The sequence below is a fragment of the Barbatula barbatula genome (genome assembly GCF_947034865.1).
Source record: "Barbatula barbatula genome assembly, chromosome: 1".
In the NCBI taxonomy this organism is placed as follows: domain Eukaryota; kingdom Metazoa; phylum Chordata; class Actinopteri; order Cypriniformes; family Nemacheilidae; genus Barbatula; species Barbatula barbatula.
Genome location: NC_136766.1, coordinates 26,323 through 43,345, shown reverse-complemented (window position 1 = coordinate 43,345; position 17,023 = coordinate 26,323).

Here is a 17,023-nt window from a genome sequence, read left to right as displayed (position 1 = left end):
CATTTCAGTTATGAACAGTGTTCTTTGTCAAAACTGACATTCTCATCATCCACTGAATCAGTTTGTCACAAAATGCATTTTTCTGCTCAGAAAGCTTGTTTCTGACATTCTAACAGCTCAATTAGAGCATTTTAGTAATGAACAGTGTTCTTTGTCACAACTGACATTCTCATCATCCACTGATGCACTTTGTCACAAAATGCAGTTTTCAGCTCAGAAAGCTTGTTTCTGACATTCTAACAGCTCAATTAGAGCTTTTCAGCCATGAACAGCGTTCTTTGTCAAAACTGACATTCTCATCATCCACTGATGAACTCTGTCACAAAATGCAGTTTTCAGCTCAGAAAGCTTGTTTCTGACATTCTAACAGCTCATTGAGAGCATTTCAGTAATGAACAGTGTTCTTTGTCAAAACTGACATTCTCATCATCCACTGAATCATTTTGTCACAAAATGCATTTTTCTGCTCAGAAAGCTTGTTTCTGACATTCTAACAGCTCATTGAGAGCATTTCAGTAATGAACAGTGTTCTTTGTCAAAACTGACATTCTCATCATCCACTGAATCACTTTGTCACAAAATGCATTTTTCTGCTCAGAAAGCTTTTTTCTGACATTCTAACAGCTCAATTAGATCATTTTAGTAATGAACAGTGTTCTTTGTCACAACTGACATTCTCATCATGCACTGATGCACTTTGTCACAAAATGCAGTTTTCAGCTCAGAAAGCTTGTTTCTGACATTCTAACAGCTCATTGAGAGCATTTCAGTAATGAACAGTGTTCTTTGTCAGAACTGACATTCTCATCATCCACTGAATCACTTTGTCACAAAATGCATTTTTCTGCTCAGAAAGCTTGTTTCTGACATTCTAACAGCTCATTGAGAGCATTTCAGTAATGAACAGTGTTCTTTGTCAAAACTGACATTCTCATCATCCACTGAATCAGTTTGTCACAAAATGCATTTTTCTGCTCAGAAAGCTTGTTTCTGACATTCTAACAGCTCAATTAGAGCATTTTAGTAATGAACAGTGTTCTTTGTCACAACTGACATTCTCATCATGCACTGATGCACTTTGTCACAAAATGCATTTTTCTGCTCAGAAAGCTTGTTTCTGACATTCTAACAGCTCAATTAGAGCATTTCAGTAATGAACAGTGTTCTTTGTCAAAACTGACATTCTCATCATCCACTGAATCACTTTGTCACAAAATGCATTTTTCTGATCAGAAAGCATGTTTCTGACATTCTAACAGCTCAATTAGAGCATTTCAGTTATGAACAGTGTTCTTTGTCAAAACTGACATTCTCATCATCCACTGAATCACTTTTTCACAAAATGCATTTTTCTGCTCAGAAAGCTTGTTTCTGACATTCTAACAGCTCAATTAGAGCATTTTAGTAATGAACAGTGTTCTTTGTCACAACTGACATTCTCATCATCCACTGATGCACTTTGTCACAAAATGCAGTTTTCAGCTCAGAAAGCTTGTTTCTGACATTCTAACAGCTCAATTAGAGCTTTTCAGCCATGAACAGCGTTCTTTGTCAAAACTGACATTCTCATCATCCACTGATGCACTCTGTCACAAAATGCAGTTTTCAGCTCAGAAAGCTTGTTTCTGACATTCTAACAGGTCACTGATAGCATTTCAGTAATGAACAGTGTTCTTTGTCAAAACTGACATTCTCATCATCCACTGAATCACTTTGTCACAAAATGCATTTTTCTGATCAGAAAGCATGTTTCTGACATTCTAACAGCTCAATTAGAGCATTTCAGTAATGAACAGTGTTCTTTGTCAAAACTGACATTCTCATCATCCACTAATGCAGTTTGTCACAAAATGCAGTTTTCAGCTCAGAAAGCTTGTTTCTGACATTCTAACAGCTCAATTAGAGCATTTCAGTAATGAACAGTGTTCTTTGTCAAAACTGACATTCTCATCATCCACTGAATCACTTTGTCACAAAATGCATTTTTCTGCTCAGAAAGCTTGTTTCTGACATTCTAACAGCTCATTGAGAGCATTTCAGTAATGAACAGTGTTCTTTGTCAAAACTGACATTCTCATCATCCACTGAATCAGTTTGTCACAAAATGCATTTTTCTGCTCAGAAAGCTTGTTTCTGACATTCTAACAGCTCAATTAGAGCATTTTAGTAATGAACAGTGTTCTTTGTCACAACTGACATTCTCATCATGCACTGATGCACTTTGTCACAAAATGCATTTTTCTGCTCAGAAAGCTTGTTTCTGACATTCTAACAGCTCAATTAGAGCATTTCAGTAATGAACAGTGTTCTTTGTCAAAACTGACATTCTCATCATCCACTGAATCACTTTGTCACAAAATGCATTTTTCTGATCAGAAAGCATGTTTCTGACATTCTAACAGCTCAATTAGAGCATTTCAGTTATGAACAGTGTTCTTTGTCAAAACTGACATTCTCATCATCCACTGAATCACTTTTTCACAAAATGCATTTTTCTGCTCAGAAAGCTTGTTTCTGACATTCTAACAGCTCAATTAGAGCATTTTAGTAATGAACAGTGTTCTTTGTCACAACTGACATTCTCATCATCCACTGATGCACTTTGTCACAAAATGCAGTTTTCAGCTCAGAAAGCTTGTTTCTGACATTCTAACAGCTCAATTAGAGCTTTTCAGCCATGAACAGCGTTCTTTGTCAAAACTGACATTCTCATCATCCACTGATGCACTCTGTCACAAAATGCAGTTTTCAGCTCAGAAAGCTTGTTTCTGACATTCTAACAGGTCACTGATAGCATTTCAGTAATGAACAGTGTTCTTTGTCAAAACTGACATTCTCATCATCCACTGAATCACTTTGTCACAAAATGCATTTTTCTGATCAGAAAGCATGTTTCTGACATTCTAACAGCTCAATTAGAGCATTTCAGTAATGAACAGTGTTCTTTGTCAAAACTGACATTCTCATCATCCACTAATGCAGTTTGTCACAAAATGCAGTTTTCAGCTCAGAAAGCTTGTTTCTGACATTCTAACAGCTCAATTAGAGCATTTCAGTAATGAACAGTGTTCTTTGTCAAAACTGACATTCTCATCATCCACTGAATCACTTTGTCACCAAATGCATTTTTCTCATCAGAAAGCTTGTTTCTGACATCCTAACAGCTCAATGAGAGCATTTCAGTAATGAACAGTGTTCTTTGTCAAAACTGACATTATCATCATCCACTGAATCACTTTGTCACAAAATGCATTTTTCTGCTCAGAAAGCTTGTTTCTGACATTCTAACAGCTCAATTAGAGCATTTTAGTAATGAACAGTGTTCTTTGTCACAACTGACATTCTCATCATCCACTGATGCACTTTGTCACAAAATGCAGTTTTCAGGTCAGAAAGCTTGTTTCTGACATTCTAACAGCTCAATTAGAGCTTTTCAGTAATGAACAGTGTTCTTTGTCAAAACTGACATTCTCATCATCCACTGAATCAGTTTGTCACCAAATGCATTTTTCTGATCAGAAAGCTTGTTTCTGACATTCTAACAGCTCAATTAGAGCATTTCAGTAATGAACAGTGTTCTTTGTCAAAACTGACAATCTCATCATCCACTGAATCACTTTGTCACAAAATGCATTTTTCTGATCAGAAAGCTTGTTTCTGACATTCTAACAGCTCAATTAGAGCTTTTCAGCCATGAACAGTGTTCTTTGTCAAAACTGACATTCTCATCATCCACTGATGCACTCTGTCACAAAATGCAGTTTTCAGCTCAGAAAGCTTGTTTCTGACATTCTAACAGCTCATTGAGAGCATTTCAGTAATGAACAGTGTTCTTTGTCAAAACTGACATTCTCATCATCCACTGAATCACTTTGTCACAAAATGTATTTTTCTGCTCAGAAAGCTTGTTTCTGACATTCTAACAGCTCATTGAGAGCATTTCAGTAATGAACAGTGTTCTTTGTCAAAACTGACATTCTCATCATGCACTGATGCACTTTGTCACAAAATGCATTTTTCTGCTCAGAAAGCTTGTTTCTGACATTCTAACAGCTCAATTAGAGCATTTCAGTAATGAACAGTGTTCTTTGTCAAAACTGACATTCTCATCATCCACTGAATCACTTTGTCACAAAATGCATTTTTCTGATCAGAAAGCATGTTTCTGACATTCTAACAGCTGAATTAGAGCATTTCAGTTGTGAACAGTGTTCTTTGTCAAAACTGACATTCTCATCATCCACTGAATCACTTTTCACAAAATGCATTTTTCTGCTCAGAAAGCTTGTTTCTGACATTCTAACAGCTCAATTAGAGCATTTTAGTAATAAACAGTGTTCTTTGTCACAACTGACATTCTCATCATCCACTGATGCACTCTGTCACAAAATGCAGTTTTCAGCTCAGAAAGCTTGTTTCTGACATTCTAACAGCTCATTGAGAGCATTTCAGTAATGAACAGTGTTCTTTGTCAAAACTGACATTCTCATCATCCACTGAATCATTTTGTCACAAAATGCATTTTTCTGCTCAGAAAGCTTGTTTCTGACATTCTAACAGCTCAATTAGAGCATTTTAGTAATGAACAGTGTTCTTTGTCACAACTGACATTCTCATCATGCACTGATGCACTTTGTCACAAAATGCATTTTTCTGCTCAGAAAGCTTGTTTCTGACATTCTAACAGCTCAATTAGAGCATTTCAGTAATGAACAGTGTTCTTTGTCAAAACTGACATTCTCATCATCCACTGAATCACTTTGTCACAAAATGCAGTTTTCAGCTCAGAAAGCTTGTTTCTGACATTCTAACAGCTCATTGAGAGCATTTCAGTAATGAACAGTGTTCTTTGTCAAAACTGACATTCTCATCATCCACTGAATCATTTTGTCACAAAATGCATTTTTCTGCTCAGAAAGCTTGTTTCTGACATTCTAACAGCTCAATTAGAGCATTTTAGTAATGAACAGTGTTCTTTGTCACAACTGACATTCTCATCATGCACTGATGCACTTTGTCACAAAATGCATTTTTCTGCTCAGAAAGCTTGTTTCTGACATTCTAACAGCTCAATTAGAGCATTTCAGTAATGAACAGTGTTCTTTGTCAAAACTGACAATCTCATCATCCACTGAATCACTTTGTCACAAAATGCATTTTTCTGATCAGAAAGCATGTTTCTGACATTCTAACAGCTCAATTAGAGCTTTTCAGCCATGAACAGTGTTCTTTGTCAAAACTGACATTCTCATCATCCACTGATGCACTCTGTCACAAAATGCAGTTTTCAGCTCAGAAAGCTTGTTTCTGACATTCTAACAGCTCATTGAGAGCATTTCAGTAATGAACAGTTTTCTTTGTCAAAACTGACATTCTCATCATCCACTGAATCACTTTGTCACAAAATGTATTTTTCTGCTCAGAAAGCTTGTTTCTGACATTCTAACAGCTCAATTAGAGCATTTTATTAATGAACAGTGTTCTTTGTCACAACTGACATTCTCATCATGCACTGATGCACTTTGTCACAAAATGCAGTTTTCAGCTCAGAAAGCTTGTTTGTGACATTCTAACAGCTCAATTAGAGCTTTTTTGTAACAGTGTTCTTTGTCAAAACTGACATTCTCATCATCCACTGAATCACTTTGTCACAAAATGCATTTTTCTGATCAGAAAGCTTGTTTCTGACATTCTAACAGCTCAATTAGAGCATTTCAGTAATGAACAGTGTTCTTTGTCAAAACTGACATTCTCATCATCCACTGAATCACTTTGTCACCAAATGCATTTTTCTGATCAGAAAGCATGTTTCTGACATTCTAACAGCTCAATTAGAGCATTTCAGTAATGAACAGTGTTCTTTGTCAAAACTGACATTCTCATCATCCACTGAATCACTTTGTCACCAAATGCATTTTTCTGATCAGAAAGCTTGTTTCTGACATTCTAACAGCTCATTGAGAGCATTTCAGTAATGAACAGTGTTCTTTGTCAAAACTGACATTCTCATCATCCACTGAATCACTTTGTCACAAAATGCATTTTTCTGCTCAGAAAGCTTTTTTCTGACATTCTAACAGCTCAATTAGAGCATTTTAGTAATGAACAGTGTTCTTTGTCACAACTGACATTGTCATCATGCACTGATGCACTTTGTCACAAAATGCAGTTTTCAGCTCAGAAAGCTTGTTTCTGACATTCTAACAGCTCATTGAGAGCATTTCAGTAATGAACAGTGTTCTTTGTCAGAACTGACATTCTCATCATCCACTGAATCACTTTGTCACAAAATGCATTTTTCTGCTCAGAAAGCTTGTTTCTGACATTCTAACAGCTCATTGAGAGCATTTCAGTAATGAACAGTGTTCTTTGTCAAAACTGACATTCTCATCATCCACTGAATCAGTTTGTCACAAAATACATTTTTCTGCTCAGAAAGCTTGTTTCTGACATTCTAACAGCTCAATTAGAGCATTTTAGTAATGAACAGTGTTCTTTGTCACAACTGACATTCTCATCATGCACTGATGCACTTTGTCACAAAATGCATTTTTCTGCTCAGAAAGCTTGTTTCTGACATTCTAACAGCTCAATTAGAGCATTTCAGTAATGAACAGTGTTCTTTGTCAAAACTGACATTCTCATCATCCACTGAATCACTTTGTCACAAAATGCATTTTTCTTATCAGAAAGCATGTTTCTGACATTCTAACAGCTCAATTAGAGCATTTCAGTTATGAACAGTGTTCTTTGTCAAAACTGACATTCTCATCATCCACTGAATCAGTTTGTCACAAAATGCATTTTTCTGCTCAGAAAGCTTGTTTCTGACATTCTAACAGCTCAATTAGAGCATTTTAGTAATGAACAGTGTTCTTTGTCACAACTGACATTCTCATCATCCACTGATGCACTTTGTCACAAAATGCAGTTTTCAGCTCAGAAAGCTTGTTTCTGACATTCTAACAGCTCAATTAGAGCTTTTCAGCCATGAACAGCGTTCTTTGTCAAAACTGACATTCTCATCATCCACTGATGAACTCTGTCACAAAATGCAGTTTTCAGCTCAGAAAGCTTGTTTCTGACATTCTAACAGCTCATTGAGAGCATTTCAGTAATGAACAGTGTTCTTTGTCAAAACTGACATTCTCATCATCCACTGAATCATTTTGTCACAAAATGCATTTTTCTGCTCAGAAAGCTTGTTTCTGACATTCTAACAGCTCATTGAGAGCATTTCAGTAATGAACAGTGTTCTTTGTCAAAACTGACATTCTCATCATCCACTGAATCACTTTGTCACAAAATGCATTTTTCTGCTCAGAAAGCTTTTTTCTGACATTCTAACAGCTCAATTAGAGCATTTTAGTAATGAACAGTGTTCTTTGTCACAACTGACATTCTCATCATGCACTGATGCACTTTGTCACAAAATGCAGTTTTCAGCTCAGAAAGCTTGTTTCTGACATTCTAACAGCTCATTGAGAGCATTTCAGTAATGAACAGTGTTCTTTGTCAGAACTGACATTCTCATCATCCACTGAATCACTTTGTCACAAAATGCATTTTTCTGCTCAGAAAGCTTGTTTCTGACATTCTAACAGCTCATTGAGAGCATTTCAGTAATGAACAGTGTTCTTTGTCAAAACTGACATTCTCATCATCCACTGAATCAGTTTGTCACAAAATGCATTTTTCTGCTCAGAAAGCTTGTTTCTGACATTCTAACAGCTCAATTAGAGCATTTTAGTAATGAACAGTGTTCTTTGTCAAAACTGACATTCTCATCATCCACTGAATCACTTTGTCACAAAATGCATTTTTCTTATCAGAAAGCATGTTTCTGACATTCTAACAGCTCAATTAGAGCATTTCAGTTATGAACAGTGTTCTTTGTCAAAACTGACATTCTCATCATCCACTGAATCAGTTTGTCACAAAATGCATTTTTCTGCTCAGAAAGCTTGTTTCTGACATTCTAACAGCTCAATTAGAGCATTTTAGTAATGAACAGTGTTCTTTGTCACAACTGACATTCTCATCATCCACTGATGCACTTTGTCACAAAATGCAGTTTTCAGCTCAGAAAGCTTGTTTCTGACATTCTAACAGCTCAATTAGAGCTTTTCAGCCATGAACAGCGTTCTTTGTCAAAACTGACATTCTCATCATCCACTGATGCACTTTGTCACAAAATGCAGTTTTCAGGTCAGAAAGCTTGTTTCTGACATTCTAACAGCTCAATTAGAGCTTTTCAGTAATGAACAGTGTTCTTTGTCAAAACTGACATTCTCATCATCCACTGAATCAGTTTGTCACCAAATGCATTTTTCTAATCAGAAAGCTTGTTTCTGACATTCTAACAGCTCAATTAGAGCATTTCAGTAATGAACAGTGTTCTTTGTCAAAACTGACAATCTCATCATCCACTGAATCACTTTGTCACAAAATGCATTTTTCTGATCAGAAAGCTTGTTTCTGACATTCTAACAGCTCAATTAGAGCTTTTCAGCCATGAACAGTGTTCTTTGTCAAAACTGACATTCTCATCATCCACTGATGCACTCTGTCACAAAATGCAGTTTTCAGCTCAGAAAGCTTGTTTCTGACATTCTAACAGCTCATTGAGAGCATTTCAGTAATGAACAGTGTTCTTTGTCAAAACTGACATTCTCATCATCCACTGAATCACTTTGTCACAAAATGTATTTTTCTGCTCAGAAAGCTTGTTTCTGACATTCTAACAGCTCAATTAGAGCATTTTAGTAATGAACAGTGTTCTTTGTCACAACTGACATTCTCATCATGCACTGATGCACTTTGTCACAAAATGCAGTTTTCAGCTCAGAAAGCTTGTTTGTGACATTCTAACAGCTCAATTAGAGCTTTTTTGTAACAGTGTTCTTTGTCAAAACTGACATTCTCATCATCCACTGAATCACTTTGTCACAAAATGCATTTTTCTGATCAGAAAGCTTGTTTCTGACATTCTAACAGCTCAATTAGAGCATTTCAGTAATGAACAGTGTTCTTTGTCAAAACTGACATTCTCATCATCCACTGAATCACTTTGTCACCAAATGCATTTTTCTGATCAGAAAGCATGTTTCTGACATTCTAACAGCTCAATTAGAGCATTTCAGTAATGAACAGTGTTCTTTGTCAAAACTGACATTCTCATCATCCACTGAATCACTTTGTCACCAAATGCATTTTTCTGATCAGAAAGCTTGTTTCTGACATTCTAACAGCTCATTGAGAGCATTTCAGTAATGAACAGTGTTCTTTGTCAAAACTGACATTCTCATCATCCACTGAATCACTTTGTCACAAAATGCATTTTTCTGCTCAGAAAGCTTTTTTCTGACATTCTAACAGCTCAATTAGAGCATTTTAGTAATGAACAGTGTTCTTTGTCACAACTGACATTCTCATCATGCACTGATGCACTTTGTCACAAAATGCAGTTTTCAGCTCAGAAAGCTTGTTTCTGACATTCTAACAGCTCATTGAGAGCATTTCAGTAATGAACAGTGTTCTTCGTCAGAACTGACATTCTCATCATCCACTGAATCACTTTGTCACAAAATGCATTTTTCTGCTCAGAAAGCTTGTTTCTGACATTCTAACAGCTCATTGAGAGCATTTCAGTAATGAACAGTGTTCTTTGTCAAAACTGACATTCTCATCATCCACTGAATCAGTTTGTCACAAAATACATTTTTCTGCTCAGAAAGCTTGTTTCTGACATTCTAACAGCTCAATTAGAGCATTTTAGTAATGAACAGTGTTCTTTGTCACAACTGACATTCTCATCATGCACTGATGCACTTTGTCACAAAATGCATTTTTCTGCTCAGAAAGCTTGTTTCTGACATTCTAACAGCTCAATTAGAGCATTTCAGTAATGAACAGTGTTCTTTGTCAAAACTGACATTCTCATCATCCACTGAATCACTTTGTCACAAAATGCATTTTTCTTATCAGAAAGCATGTTTCTGACATTCTAACAGCTCAATTAGAGCATTTCAGTTATGAACAGTGTTCTTTGTCAAAACTGACATTCTCATCATCCACTGAATCAGTTTGTCACAAAATGCATTTTTCTGCTCAGAAAGCTTGTTTCTGACATTCTAACAGCTCAATTAGAGCATTTTAGTAATGAACAGTGTTCTTTGTCACAACTGACATTCTCATCATCCACTGATGCACTTTGTCACAAAATGCAGTTTTCAGCTCAGAAAGCTTGTTTCTGACATTCTAACAGCTCAATTAGAGCTTTTCAGCCATGAACAGCGTTCTTTGTCAAAACTGACATTCTCATCATCCACTGATGAACTCTGTCACAAAATGCAGTTTTCAGCTCAGAAAGCTTGTTTCTGACATTCTAACAGCTCATTGAGAGCATTTCAGTAATGAACAGTGTTCTTTGTCAAAACTGACATTCTCATCATCCACTGAATCATTTTGTCACAAAATGCATTTTTCTGCTCAGAAAGCTTGTTTCTGACATTCTAACAGCTCATTGAGAGCATTTCAGTAATGAACAGTGTTCTTTGTCAAAACTGACATTCTCATCATCCACTGAATCACTTTGTCACAAAATGCATTTTTCTGCTCAGAAAGCTTTTTTCTGACATTCTAACAGCTCAATTAGAGCATTTTAGTAATGAACAGTGTTCTTTGTCACAACTGACATTCTCATCATGCACTGATGCACTTTGTCACAAAATGCAGTTTTCAGCTCAGAAAGCTTGTTTCTGACATTCTAACAGCTCATTGAGAGCATTTCAGTAATGAACAGTGTTCTTTGTCAGAACTGACATTCTCATTATCCACTGAATCACTTTGTCACAAAATGCATTTTTCTGCTCAGAAAGCTTGTTTCTGACATTCTAACAGCTCATTGAGAGCATTTCAGTAATGAACAGTGTTCTTTGTCAAAACTGACATTCTCATCATCCACTGAATCAGTTTGTCACAAAATGCATTTTTCTGCTCAGAAAGCTTGTTTCTGACATTCTAACAGCTCAATTAGAGCATTTTAGTAATGAACAGTGTTCTTTGTCAAAACTGACATTCTCATCATCCACTGAATCACTTTGTCACAAAATGCATTTTTCTTATCAGAAAGCATGTTTCTGACATTCTAACAGCTCAATTAGAGCATTTCAGTTATGAACAGTGTTCTTTGTCAAAACTGACATTCTCATCATCCACTGAATCAGTTTGTCACAAAATGCATTTTTCTGCTCAGAAAGCTTGTTTCTGACATTCTAACAGCTCAATTAGAGCATTTTAGTAATGAACAGTGTTCTTTGTCACAACTGACATTCTCATCATCCACTGATGCACTTTGTCACAAAATGCAGTTTTCAGCTCAGAAAGCTTGTTTCTGACATTCTAACAGCTCAATTAGAGCTTTTCAGCCATGAACAGCGTTCTTTGTCAAAACTGACATTCTCATCATCCACTGATGAACTCTGTCACAAAATGCAGTTTTCAGCTCAGAAAGCTTGTTTCTGACATTCTAACAGCTCATTGAGAGCATTTCAGTAATGAACAGTGTTCTTTGTCAAAACTGACATTCTCATCATCCACTGAATCATTTTGTCACAAAATGCAGTTTTTCTGCTCAGAAAGCTTGTTTCTGACATTCTAACAGCTCATTGAGAGCATTTCAGTAATGAACAGTGTTCTTTGTCAGAACTGACATTCTCATCATCCACTGAATCACTTTGTCACAAAATGCATTTTTCTGCTCAGAAAGCTTGTTTCTGACATTCTAACAGCTCATTGAGAGCATTTCAGTAATGAACAGTGTTCTTTGTCAAAACTGACATTCTCATCATCCACTGAATCAGTTTGTCACAAAATGCATTTTTCTGCTCAGAAAGCTTGTTTCTGACATTCTAACAGCTCAATTAGAGCATTTTAGTAATGAACAGTGTTCTTTGTCACAACTGACATTCTCATCATGCACTGATGCACTTTGTCACAAAATGCATTTTTCTGCTCAGAAAGCTTGTTTCTGACATTCTAACAGCTCAATTAGAGCATTTCAGTAATGAACAGTGTTCTTTGTCAAAACTGACATTCTCATCATCCACTGAATCACTTTGTCACAAAATGCATTTTTCTTATCAGAAAGCATGTTTCTGACATTCTAACAGCTCAATTAGAGCATTTCAGTTATGAACAGTGTTCTTTGTCAAAACTGACATTCTCATCATCCACTGAATCAGTTTGTCACAAAATGCATTTTTCTGCTCAGAAAGCTTGTTTCTGACATTCTAACAGCTCAATTAGAGCATTTTAGTAATGAACAGTGTTCTTTGTCACAACTGACATTCTCATCATCCACTGATGCACTTTGTCACAAAATGCAGTTTTCAGCTCAGAAAGCTTGTTTCTGACATTCTAACAGCTCAATTAGAGCTTTTCAGCCATGAACAGCGTTCTTTGTCAAAACTGACATTCTCATCATCCACTGATGAACTCTGTCACAAAATGCAGTTTTCAGCTCAGAAAGCTTGTTTCTGACATTCTAACAGCTCATTGAGAGCATTTCAGTAATGAACAGTGTTCTTTGTCAAAACTGACATTCTCATCATCCACTGAATCAGTTTGTCACAAAATGCATTTTTCTGCTCAGAAAGCTTGTTTCTGACATTCTAACAGCTCAATTAGAGCATTTTAGTAATGAACAGTGTTCTTTGTCACAACTGACATTCTCATCATCCACTGATGCACTTTGTCACAAAATGCATTTTTCAGCTCAGAAAGCTTGTTTGTGACATTCTAACAGCTCAATTAGAGCTTTTTTGTAATGAACAGTGTTCTTTGTCAAAACTGACATTCTCATCATCCACTGAATCACTGTCACAAAATGCAGTTTTCAGATCAGAAAGCTTGTTTCTGACATTCTAACAGCTCATTGAGAGCATTTCAGTAATGAACAGTGTTCTTTGTCAAAACTGACATTCTCATCATCCACTGAATCACTTTGTCACAAAATGCATTTTTCTGCTCAGAAAGCTTGTTTCTGACATTCTAACAGCTCATTGAGAGCATTTCAGTAATGAACAGTGTTCTTTGTCAAAACTGACATTCTCATCATCCACTGAATCACTTTGTCACAAAATGCATTTTTCTGCTCAGAAAGCTTGTTTCTGACATTCTAACAGCTCAATGAGAGCATTTTAGTAATGAACAGTGTTCTTTGTCACAACTGACATTCTCATCATGCACTGATGCACTTTGTCACAAAATGCAGTTTTCAGCTCAGAAAGCTTGTTTCTGACATTCTAACAGCTCAATTAGAGCATTTCAGCAAAGAACAGTGTTCTTTGTCAAAACTGACATTCTCATCATCCACTGAATCACTTTGTCACCAAATGCATTTTTCTGATCAGAAAGCATGTTTCTGACATTCTAACAGCTCAATTAGAGCATTTCAGTAATGAACAGTGTTCTTTGTCAAAACTGACATTCTCATCATCCACTGAATCACTTTGTCACCAAATGCATTTTTCTGATCAGAAAGCTTGTTTCTGACATTCTAACAGCTCAATTAGAGCATTTCAGTAATGAACAGTGTTCTTTGTCAAAACTGACATTCTTATCATCCACTGAATCACTTCGTCACAAAATGCATTTTTCTGATCAGAAAGCTTGTTTCTGACATTCTAACAGCTCAATTAGAGCTTTTCAGCCATGAACAGTGTTCTTTGTCAAAACTGACATTCTCATCATCCACTGATGCACTCTGTCACAAAATGCAGTTTTCAGCTCAGAAAGCTTGTTTCTGACATTCTAACAGCTCATTGAGAGCATTTCAGTAATGAACAGTGTTCTTTGTCAAAACTGACAATCTCATCATCCACTGAATCACTTTGTCACAAAATGCATTTTTCTGCTCAGAAAGCTTGTTTCTGACATTCTAACAGCTCATTAAGAGCATTTCAGTAATGAACAGTGTTCTTTGTCAAAACTGACATTCTCATCATCCACTGAATCAGTTTGTCACAAAATGCATTTTTCTGCTCAGAAAGCTTGTTTCTGACATTCTAACAGCTCAATTAGAGCATTTTAGTAATGAACAGTGTTCTTTGTCACAACTGACATTCTCATCATGCACTGATGCACTTTGTCACAAAATGCAGTTTTCAGCTCAGAAAGCTTGTTTCTGACGTTCTAACAGCTCATTGAGAGCATTTCAGTAATGAACAGTGTTCTTTGTCAAAACTGACATTCTCATCATCCACTGAATCACTTTGTCACAAAATGCATTTTTCTGCTCAGAAAGCTTGTTTCTGACATTCTAACAGCTCATTGAGAGCATTTCAGTAATGAACAGTGTTCTTTGTCAAAACTGACATTCTCATCATCCACTGAATCAGTTTGTCACAAAATGCATTTTTCTGCTCAGAAAGCTTGTTTCTGACATTCTAACAGCTCAATTAGAGCATTTTAGTAATGAACAGTGTTCTTTGTCACAACTGACATTCTCATCATCCACTGAATCACTTTGTCACAAAATGCATTTTTCTGATAAGAAAGCATGTTTCTGACATTCTAACAGCTCAATTAGAGCATTTCAGTTATGAACAGTGTTCTTTGTCAAAACTGACATTCTCATCATCCACTGAATCACTTTGTCACAAAATGCATTTTCTGCTCAGAAAGCTTGTTTCTGACATTCTAACAGCTCAATTAGAGCATTTTAGTAATGAACAGTGTTCTTTGTCACAACTGACATTCTCGTCATGCACTGATGCACTTTGTCACAAAATGCAGTTTTCAGCTCAGAAAGCTTGTTTCTGACATTCTAACAGGTCACTGATAGCATTTCAGTAATGAACAGTGTTTCTTTGTCAAAACTGACATTCTCATCATCCACTGAATCACTTTGTCACAAAATGCATTTTTCTGATCAGAAAGCATGTTTCTGACATTCTAACAGCTCAATTAGAGCATTTCAGTAATGAACAGTGTTCTTTGTCAAAACTGACATTCTCATCATCCACTAATGCAGTTTGTCACAAAATGCAGTTTTCAGCTCAGAAAGCTTGTTTCTGACATTCTAACAGCTCATTGAGAGCATTTCAGTAATGAACAGTGTTCTTTGTCAAAACTGACATTCTCATCATCCACTGAATCAGTTTGTCACAAAATGCATTTTTCTGCTCAGAAAGCTTGTTTCTGACATTCTAACAGCTCAATTAGAGCATTTTAGTAATGAACAGTGTTCTTTGTCAAAACTGACATTCTCATCATCCACTGAATCACTTTGTCACAAAATGCATTTTTCTTATCAGAAAGCATGTTTCTGACATTCTAACAGCTCAATTAGAGCATTTCAGTTATGAACAGTGTTCTTTGTCAAAACTGACATTCTCATCATCCACTGAATCAGTTTGTCACAAAATGCATTTTTCTGCTCAGAAAGCTTGTTTCTGACATTCTAACAGCTCAATTAGAGCATTTTAGTAATGAACAGTGTTCTTTGTCACAACTGACATTCTCATCATGCACTGATGCACTTTGTCACAAAATGCAGTTTTCAGCTCAGAAAGCTTGTTTCTGACATTCTAACAGCTCAATTAGAGCTTTTCAGCCATGAACAGCGTTCTTTGTCAAAACTGACATTCTCATCATCCACTGATGAACTCTGTCACAAAATGCAGTTTTCAGCTCAGAAAGCTTGTTTCTGACATTCTAACAGCTCATTGAGAGCATTTCAGTAATGAACAGTGTTCTTTGTCAAAACTGACATTCTCATCATCCACTGAATCATTTTGTCACAAAATGCAGTTTTTCTGCTCAGAAAGCTTGTTTCTGACATTCTAACAGCTCATTGAGAGCATTTCAGTAATGAACAGTGTTCTTTGTCAGAACTGACATTCTCATCATCCACTGAATCACTTTGTCACAAAATGCATTTTTCTGCTCAGAAAGCTTGTTTCTGACATTCTAACAGCTCATTGAGAGCATTTCAGTAATGAACAGTGTTCTTTGTCAAAACTGACATTCTCATCATCCACTGAATCAGTTTGTCACAAAATGCATTTTTCTGCTCAGAAAGCTTGTTTCTGACATTCTAACAGCTCAATTAGAGCATTTTAGTAATGAACAGTGTTCTTTGTCACAACTGACATTCTCATCATGCACTGATGCACTTTGTCACAAAATGCATTTTTCTGCTCAGAAAGCTTGTTTCTGACATTCTAACAGCTCAATTAGAGCATTTCAGTAATGAACAGTGTTCTTTGTCAAAACTGACATTCTCATCATCCACTGAATCACTTTGTCACAAAATGCATTTTTCTTATCAGAAAGCATGTTTCTGACATTCTAACAGCTCAATTAGAGCATTTCAGTTATGAACAGTGTTCTTTGTCAAAACTGACATTCTCATCATCCACTGAATCAGTTTGTCACAAAATGCATTTTTCTGCTCAGAAAGCTTGTTTCTGACATTCTAACAGCTCAATTAGAGCATTTTAGTAATGAACAGTGTTCTTTGTCACAACTGACATTCTCATCATCCACTGATGCACTTTGTCACAAAATGCAGTTTTCAGCTCAGAAAGCTTGTTTCTGACATTCTAACAGCTCAATTAGAGCTTTTCAGCCATGAACAGCGTTCTTTGTCAAAACTGACATTCTCATCATCCACTGATGAACTCTGTCACAAAATGCAGTTTTCAGCTCAGAAAGCTTGTTTCTGACATTCTAACAGCTCATTGAGAGCATTTCAGTAATGAACAGTGTTCTTTGTCAAAACTGACATTCTCATCATCCACTGAATCATTTTGTCACAAAATGCATTTTTCTGCTCAGAAAGCTTGTTTCTGACATTCTAACAGCTCAATTAGAGCATTTTAGTAATGAACAGTGTTCTTTGTCACAACTGACATTCTCGTCATGCACTGATGCACTTTGTCACAAAATGCATTTTTCTGCTCAGAAAGCTTGTTTCTGACATTCTAACAGCTCAATTAGAGCATTTTAGTAATGA